At 34.4% G+C, this 9,979-nt stretch overlaps 1 protein-coding gene across 1 annotated transcript in view; it reads right to left on the reverse strand.

The window, feature by feature from the left end:
* The window catches only part of LOC128987063 (uncharacterized), a 95,012-nt gene extending 85,033 nt beyond the window's left edge, over nt 1–9,979 (reverse strand). Inside the window, exon 1 of the mRNA XM_054407739.1 lies at nt 9,712–9,979. The gene's annotated coding sequence lies outside the window, so the exon portion shown is untranslated. The remainder of the gene's footprint in view (nt 1–9,711) is intronic.

Raw genomic sequence — 9,979 nt, forward strand, 5'->3', positions numbered from 1 at the left:
CGCATTTATTTGTATGAAAAAATAAAGAAACAATTTATTTTAAAATTATTAACCCTCCATTTTACAAAATAGAAGAAGGGTGGTAAAATAGATAAAATAAATCCATAATTAAAAAAAGACATTTGAGGGTATATTAATAATGTTGTTAACAGGACATTTTCAAGATTAAATTACAAACTCGCCCTCCAAATTAAATTACACCCCCAAACTTTACTTGTAAAAGAATTCGGAAGGATACTGCGTTTACTTTTTTAATTTAGCTTCATTTTACCAAAAAACATGAACACAAGTTTGCAAAATTTTGACATTCACAGCAACATTTGATGGGGATCGTAAACCAGTATATTTATGTTACATGTATGTGTTGTAGAAGATAGTATGAAGACTGTAGCTTGATGGGAACGGCCGTAAATTATAAACAAAGATTTTAGTACGCCAAGTAGCTAATTGATGCATTTACTTACTTTTACCGCGCACATTTTTTTGCCACACACCAATATTCCAACCAAATAACACAAAACAGTGTGCTTTTATTAGGCAAGCAATACGTGAACGCTTGAAAATAAGTGGGCAACAACAAGATATTACGACTGCGATCAGTTGCCCATATCGTTCAACCTCAGAGTAATAAAAACTCTGAGGTTCAACTCTCGGATTTAACCTAACCTAAAAACGTGTTGTGGGACTAAAATAATGTTTGAAAGACTACTTATTTATATGCTTTATAGAAACTGTAGGAAAAATACAATGTTTAATCCAGCTACTAGGTCACGAATTGTGGATATTTATAGGCATGCACTGAGGATGCGATACTCCCTGGTAACGTCAACAGTGAGTACTACCACTATCCGCAGTGCTATCCTGATAATTAGACCAATTCGTTAATACCAAGGCAAAAATGTGGTTTGGATTCCACTATAAACTGTAGGTAGGTCCCTGAGTTGCCACTATCTGTATGAGCTATTAATTAACAGCTGTGTCTAAGGAATATGTCGGACTTAGGCACTAACAAAACTACAAAAAAATACTCCTTCTATCATTATGAGTACTAAAAGTACCATGTCAGAAATTACAAAAGAATATATGAAAACTATCAAATGATTTCCCCCATGTTAAATACTACGTTATTTGTTAACCATCCTCAGTGCTGTTAATTTTTAAGACTCAAGCGGGCGTATATTTATTAATATTTTTTTATTGTTCAATACTTTTTTTGGCTGCTAAATATGATATAGACATAGTAAATAGGTCGCAAGGTCGCATCGATGACTTAGCAAATGATCGCGTGTTAGTACATATTCGTTCGCGTGTTTGCATGAACAAATATAATAAATATTGGCTTATAGATTTAACAATATGTAACAATCATTACCGTACACGTTTTCGTCACGAAAAATAACTTCACAGACGCTATAAACTTAGACCTTAAACGGGGAAAAACACATACCAAAGTTAATTGTGAAAACCGGCAGGAAACTGCGATTCTTGGCCAACATTTGTAACCGAACGTCTACTATATAAAAATTTAAAAGAATTTTGCATTTCTACAGACAGCTAAAACACAATAGGGTGAATGGTGAACGACAGTTGAAGAACATACACATTTTTACAGCCTCCAACGTAATGTTATCAATCTTCAAACATTTGAGTGGGTGATGACATTTCATAGTAAAATTCACAAGCTCATACAATATTTTACGGTAAAAACAAATTTCAAAATACACGCCTTCTTAAACACTCAATCTTTGTGACCTGAAAATATATTTAGTAGACTGATTTTCCCCAAACATTGTTAGAGTCAAGTATATCCAAGAATAAAACATGTATGAAACATTATCAATATCATACAAACTGTAAAGAACTGGAATTTGAGTTTCCGCATATTTCAAACGTATGATTTTGTTTTTATGATGTATTCAACGCCACAGCAAATCACTCATAGGGTACATAAGAGGTCAACGCAAGACTTAACAAAATAATAAGACTGTTGTGTAATAATCAATACCAATACCGCTAATATAGGACTGTCATTAGAGAAATTAAGCATAGTACAACAATATTTAATTTATTAATATATATCACGATTAGAATTAACCTTGGATATGACGTGACTGTACTCACATTTTCATTTCATTATCTGTTGGAGTTATGGTTGTATATTACAAGATGAATTCACTATGGATGCTGTATACCGGAATTATTTAGCATTATGTATTTAAAATGTATGACTCTCATAACTAAGTGTCAGTGATAATAATTTAATTTAAATGAATATAGCTAACAAAATATTATTATTAATTTAAGCGTTTTTATTTATAAAATAAACAACTTACGTTCTAATTTAAGTTGTATAGTTGTGCCATCATTCAACTTCTGTTATTATAGAATTATTTACATTGAAATAATTATAATCTGATCTCATCTGAATAGTGAATAGTCATACAACAAGTCTACATCGGGGTAGCAACCTTTCTCGCTGTCGCATATAGGTCACATTAATAACGAATAACTCTCGCTTTCTGTGATAACATGTATTTTCGTTATCTGCATTGAAAACTGCTATTATCAACATATGCGTTGTTAATTGCAGGACACTGACAGGTCAATAGCAGGACAATAGAGGATACTGAGCTAGAGATACAATTTGAGGTACTACGGTAGCACTGAATGAGAGCCTTTACAATAGGCTGATTCCCCTAGTTGGTACCAAGATACAGAGATTACAGCGTCTCGATTTTATAGCAGAGTTGCCGTGCCAGTTCTACCTACCTCCAATAGGCTAGTTGTGCCTCTAGCGACAGAAAACATACTACAGTACTTAGTATGTTTTCTGTGCTCTAGCTCAATGGTTGAGGGATGGCAGTGCCAGTACTGTTGCATTTATTTTTATTTCCAAGACAAGAATGAATCAGCTGTACTGGTAGTCGAGAACGTCAGCTGTTCATTTTCTGCCTTTGGCAAGGTCTACATTTTATCCACATGGTTTTGCCGAAGAAAATGGTCCCGATAAAAAAAATACTATTTAGTTTTGTATATAGTAAACTAGAACTCGAGGTGGGAAGTGACATTTTATCATTAATTCTCTGAATTACCAATACATTACTCTGGAACAGCGACGACCACCCTAGGTGCGGTTTTAAGCTGAGCACGAATTAAAAATGGAGTGAGGTTATATGTATAGTTTATTTTATTATTCTCGACCTCGTAATTCTATATAGCACGTTCGTGGGCCTCTCCGTAAAATTTAATAATGAAATCATTCGGGTATATAAAACGTATAATTTATACAACCGAGTGGTTAGGTGTGCTTATTCAGTGCCCGCTTTTGAATCAGAAAGTTGCTTGTTCAGTCCAAAGCGGGGTCAATTATTGACCCAGATGACATTTGACTAACGGCTTATCAATTAATAAGGCTCTCTAAAAAAAGGTTGACGATACCTGGTTAAAGAGCAACAAGACAAGGGTTTGGGCCGTTTCCTTATAAAAAGGGTTTAATTGCAGACGGTGTAAAACACACACAGGTCCCGGGTTCGATTCCCACCAAGTCACCAATGGATTTTATCTAAGTGATAATACCGGAACCCCTAGGTCTAGCCTGAAGTAATGTGAAAAACAATCCCAGACTCGTGCCTAGCGTCCTAGGAAAAAAAACCTATGTAACAATGTAAGCCGAAGAGTGCGCTCAGACATGACTTACTTTTACATATTTGTAGGCGGACATTTTCATGGGAAAGGCCCAATCACCTGTCAATCAAAGACATCCATGTCTGTGTATAACGGTCACTAAGGCGTTGGCCAGTATAACGGTGCAAGTCAAATTTAGCAAGCCAGCGGGGACCGTCGTGATAAAGTAGGTAGACCCTACTGCAGCTGGCGTGTCTAAACAGAACTGTCTGGCTTCCCAGCAGTTTTATTACAACCAGGCCCCACATTAAGGGCTATTATTTTTAGGCGCTATATAAATATGACAATATTGCGGTTATCATGAAATCACCGATATGTTTGAGGAGTATGACAATATTATTGGCATCAAATGACAAATTCTCTAAAAATAAATTGAAAAGGATGCTAAACAAAATTGTAGGAGGTGAATTAAAAATGCATTTGTTGAGGATTAATACAAGTAGAAGTGGTATTTTTTTAATTAAAGGGAAATACCCCACCAGGGGATCGCCACCCCAGGCCACCCTTAAGTTAGGGCCCCACCCCTAATCCCCAACTGATGATTGCTACTTAGCGATTAACTAACCATCGAGTCTACTTCACCTTTTACGTATGCCCTGACGTCAGATTGAATATGGACATTGACAATTAATTAAAGATTAGTTCGATTATCTCATAGGTACTTTTCAAGGGGAAAAACAACCAATTCATAACTATTTCTGAATTCTAGTGGAAAGAATACCTGTTTTAAAATACTTCACCACTATTTTTAGTGTTATTTGAATATTTCACCATGGCAGTCTTGTTTCGGGCTTGTAAACATGACTGTGTGTGTTTAAAAAACGTAGCGGCATTGGTGGCGGTATTGGCTTGTTTCAGTTTTAAAATATTAACAGTGAACGTGATGCTAACCTAGCATGTCGGACTTCGGTGCGAGAGGGACGGGTTCGATTCCCGACAAAAACTTAGACGAGCTGAGACCACGTCCTTTTAAAATGCGTTTGTGCTAATTTGACTGAAAAGCGTAGACACTTAAGTAATAGCTTTGACTATTAATACAACGTAATAGTCTTTAAACACGTTTCAATACATAGTCTATACTAAAGCCGTACTGTACAAATTTTATTAGAAAACGTTTAATAAATAAAGGCTGATGACGATGGGTCGAAATCGATCGACATTGTAACATATTTTGTAATTTACAATTTAGTAAATGTTTACAGTATAAGTAAATATGCGTAAAAACGTGTGGAAATACTATTTTATTGCATACGCCAGTTCTAGAACGAGACGTAACAGTTAAAAATTGCATCTAGCCTAGCCATTCTATTGAAAAATATTAGTCATAAATACTGTAGCCTATTGTCTGCAGGTTGAGGAAAAATATGAAGAGTAGGAAGTTTTATTTAGAGTGAGTGTGAATAATACGTTTCCTACTTCTGTATGGAAATTATTACATTGCCATACCTGTAAATAGTACGCAAAATATCACATTGCCGCTCTAGAGCGGTAATCGATCATTCCCGGTAATTCAGCTCATTTCCTTGTTACTCTTTTTATAAAAACCGCAGCCACGGATCCAGTACGTTATTAGTAAACAACCGATAAGAAATAGAAATGGCATAACCATTAAAAAATATAACCTAAATGAGATTATATAGACACTACATCCAAAAAGTTAATTTGTTTGTATTATGGTCGTAGGAAAAATCTTGTGTGTATTGCGACCACATACAGTAGTGTGTTTTGATTGCACACTAAACATAGCCTGTATCTTATATTTTTTTACATTCCCAGGTAGGATTTTATAGCCTATGTCATTTATTTTAGACCTACTTAGAACTATGTCCTAATGAGGGTTTTCCTTGTAACATTCCTTTTTCAGCCGCCCTACTCAACCGATTTTTAATATTGATGTGTCATTGTAAAACTTATGACCTAACGGAGTGACGGATGGTAACTAAAAAGCACGAATACTTAAACAGAACCAGTATGGATCATAAACATAAACAAATGACGTTGCTGGCCCGAATCCTATACTAATAGCATTCATTGACATGAGGTTTAAACAGTTTAAACCAATGTTAAATAATGTTTACTTTTTGTTTATGTTTGCATACCCATAAACATGCATGCATGCATGTTCAAGTAATTGTGCCAAAAAGGTTCGCCCCCTCACGACAGATCTTTTTGGGATTGCTGTCAAAGGTTCACTGAAGCTGTCCAAATTTCTTTACAATTGTTTAATGTGACTTTAAATGTGACCGGCTTATCTTTCCGTTAATTTGTTTAACCACAGTTAAACAGATTGTAAACAAGAGACAAACAAGTTGATGAAAACTGAATAATCTGGTTGAGGTAGGTAAATATAACTTCATTTTGTAGATCTAAAAGAGAAAAAATAATTAATTAGTAAATTATACTTTGATTCACTCTACTGACTCAAACATAATTTTTGAAAAATGTAGGATATTTATTGTAGTAGGCCCTATTCGTTTTTAATCTGAATTAATTCGCCCTCTAATTTGCCCAAATTAGCAACCAGGTCCCCTCGTTTGCTTTGTTTTCATATTTAAAAATATAAATTAGCAAATATGAGAGTTCGCTATCAAATTTATTGTTCCTGTGTTTGGCTTTACCTCACACATGAAACTAGAGCGCTCGCCGGAAAATGCAATTTTCGGCATTACATAATAATGAAATAAACTCAACTCTAACAATTAGATAAGTTATCTAGTATTTGCCATAATTTTAGATTTCTTTTACCCACGGCTCTTTATTGAGACTACTCGCCCACAAATAGAAGAACTACGTTTAACTTGTATTTATGTATGAAATATTGTGCGGAAATGAGCACGGACAATTAAACGTAGAGTGACGTTTCCACACATCTCACGTATGAGTTTTTTTTAAAGTTTGCTCATTTAAGTTGTCTGATCGTGATTAGTCTTGTGATTTTGGTGAGGAAGGTTAGGCATCTTAGTTATTGCGGAGCGTGAAACGATCGCCGTAAACACCAGCTCAAGCGCGTATTTTTTTATAATGCTGTAAATTATAGCACACGATTTGAAATATACAGGGTGAATAAAAAGTCAAGACCCCCCCTATAATATTTTTCCAAGTAAATATACAGAGATATCCTTTTGGTGGTCGAGCAATCTTAGCAGGAAGTTTCATTTTATCATTTTAAAATATTTGAGTTTCCCCCCAAAAGGGGGGATTTGGGGAGCAACTCAACTATTTTAAATGTAAACCCCCTTCAAGTGACACCTCATTTTGAAGTGTTTACAAAAACTTAAAGAATGGTGAAAACTAGAGGTCACTATCTCTTCTCTATCCAAAATGGTAGCCCGTCAAATGTTGTGGAAAATCAATGGTAAAATTGTTAATATTGGCTGCAATTTTGGATAGAGAAGAGATATCAAGCTCTGGTTTTCACCATTTTTAAATTTTTTTTAACACTTGAAAATGAGGTGTCCCTTGAAACATTTTTAGTTGCCCCCTTTGGGGGGACACTCAAATTTTTTTATGTAAACCCCCTTCACGTGACACCTCATTTTGAAGAGTTTACAAAAACTTAAAGAATGGTGAGAACTAGAGGTCACTATCTCCTCTCTATCCAAAATGGTAGCCCGTCAAATGTTGTAGAAAATCAATGGTAAAATTGGTTCGTAATGGTAATATTGGCTACCATTTTGGTTAGAAAAGAAATAGCGACCTCTAGTTTTCACCATTCTTTAAGTTTTTGTAAACACTTAAAAACAAAGTATTAAAAAATTGGGGGATTACATTTAAAATTTTTGAGTGTCCCCCCAAAAGGGGGGATTTGGGGGGCAACTAAAATGTTTTCAATGTAAACCCCCATCAAGTGACACCTCATTTTGAAGAGTTTACAAAAACTTAAAGAATGGTGAAAACCGGAGTTCGCTATCCTTCTCTATCCAAAATGGTAGCCAATATTACCATTACGAACCAATTTTACCATTGATTTTCTACAACATTTGACAGGCTACCGTTTTGGATAGAGAAGAGATAGCGACCTCTAGTTTTCACCATTCTTTAAGTTTTTGTAAACACTTCAAAATGAGGTGTCACTTGAAGGGGGTTTACATTTAAAATATTTGAGTTGCCCCCCAAATCCCCCCTTTTGGGGGGACACTCAAAAATTTTAAAATGATAAAATGAAACTTTTTGCTAAGATTGCTCAACCACCAAAAGGATATCTCTGTATATTTACTTGGAAAAATAATAGAGGGGGGGGGTCTTGACTTTTTATTCACCCTGTATAAATTGACCGACCGGATACAAAAAATGCTTCATTCTGTGTCTTTTATATTCCATTTAATTTGTATTTCATTACTTTTTTGTTACTAGGGGTAGATGTTTGCATTATAAAGAACAGCAGGACAAAGACTTTAAACTTTTCAATTTAGATGGTTGAAAATGACGTGATGATAATGCATTATTTCCATTGTGGACTAATATCCACAATCTTGACGTTTATTTCCGTTTGGGGTTATTTTCAGGGTAGGATGGAATTTATTATATTTAAACTTAGTGGCACACAAGATTTGCAGATATATTAGCAGTTGTCTCTGAAGAAACAAATTCACCTGTAAAGATAGGCTACACAAATAGTATTGTAGGTCACTCAGCAATTTCACCTGAGAAAGACAGCAGTGAAAATATGATAAAACATGTAAAATAACTTAAACCACAATGACAAAATATTCCAACAAATAAATGAGGCAATAATCAGAGTGTTTGTAAGAAGAGATGTGTGAAATGTCAAATGACAACTTCAATGTCTTAAAAAAGTTGAACTAACACTTTTTATGCTATCCAAAACTGGTTTAGCTTCCACATGTGCTAAGCTTACCGTACAATAATTGAGAGGAAAACTTAACATGATCTGAAAACACACATCTCTTCTATGGAAGCGATTAAGAAAATGCCGGCTCAACGGGTTTGCATCTTTTAAAGGTTTATGCTGTAATTGTCAACTTAACGATTAAAAAACCTAAATATATATTCTCCTTATATTAAAAGGTTTAGTAGAGATTTAGTATTTTATTGCTTATGATTGGATTATAACTTTAATAAATTGCATTTATAGAACATGGGTTTCACACGAAGAGAATTATTGTAGCTAATTACAGTATCTTATGAAAAGAAGTATTTTAGGCCTAGGCCTATTCTAATTTTAAATGAATCAATAAGTAATAAATTAGACTACAGTACAACTTGTCTGCTAATGCAATATTAATCTTAAAAACGTTTACAATCGGCTAAGTTTAGCCATTTTGGGATTCCAAAAGCCAACTTATCTAAGTTAAAAGGGGCAACTGTTAGACTCATAAAAAGATTAAATCCCAATGATGTAGCCTAGGCCTATAAGACTTATAAGACTTATAATAATTATAAGACTTATAAGACTTATAATTAAGTTAGGTGTGAACTAACTTAAGGTAAATTACTTAATAATAAAATGCTCCAACTTACATCGATTAAAATTTTATGCTAATCATAACCTTTGCCATTACAAAATAACTTAAACTTAGCCTAGTGATAAAGACAGTAATTTGCAACTTTTAGGCTCGTTCATTCATCTGATTGCATTTCCAACAGATTGGACTAAAACTAGGAATATCTAAAGGGCCATTGAATGTCGGTGTAGTCAGAAGTGCCAGAAGGCTGCAACTAAGTTAATCAAAAATGCAACCAACTTGCTTGGGATAATATAGCTGCTGTTAATTACTTTGAGTAAGAATATAGATAGACTTGCTTGCTACAACTTTATCTAGCAGGTAGGCCTACCTATAACGTACATTAAGGAAACCGTTATACTAAAATCCATAACTAATTTGTATGAGAAATTACTTTTGGAAAGAGTAGCCTAGATGGCCTTAACGGGAACAAAGGTCGTCCAACGCTGTAACTGTAACAGCTAACAGCAGTGACAAAGACTTATGAAAATAATTAGAACATGAAGTACAAGACTAGTCTACAAATAAAAAATTACACATAATAATAATAATTAGCTCTAACCTTCACATGATTTAAGTTTGCACATAAAATAATAAAGTGCTTTTAAGTTCTTTGACGACTACAGAAGTCAAGACTCTTCTAACCATGTGACAAAATAAAATAAGTCTACCAATCAAAACAACCAAGAAAACAAAACAGAAATGGTATTGTTTATAAATTAAATCACTGTACAATGTTCTTGAGAGGTAACTATGAATCACAACACTTGTTTACATGCACACAAAACATCACAAGAGCAGAACACTGGTGTAACCATCAACGGTTGCAA

Source organism: Macrosteles quadrilineatus, unplaced genomic scaffold, assembly GCF_028750875.1.
Source record: "Macrosteles quadrilineatus isolate MER2022 unplaced genomic scaffold, UCM_ALF_1.0 Scaffold_2__2_contigs__length_208266976, whole genome shotgun sequence".
In the NCBI taxonomy this organism is placed as follows: domain Eukaryota; kingdom Metazoa; phylum Arthropoda; class Insecta; order Hemiptera; family Cicadellidae; genus Macrosteles; species Macrosteles quadrilineatus.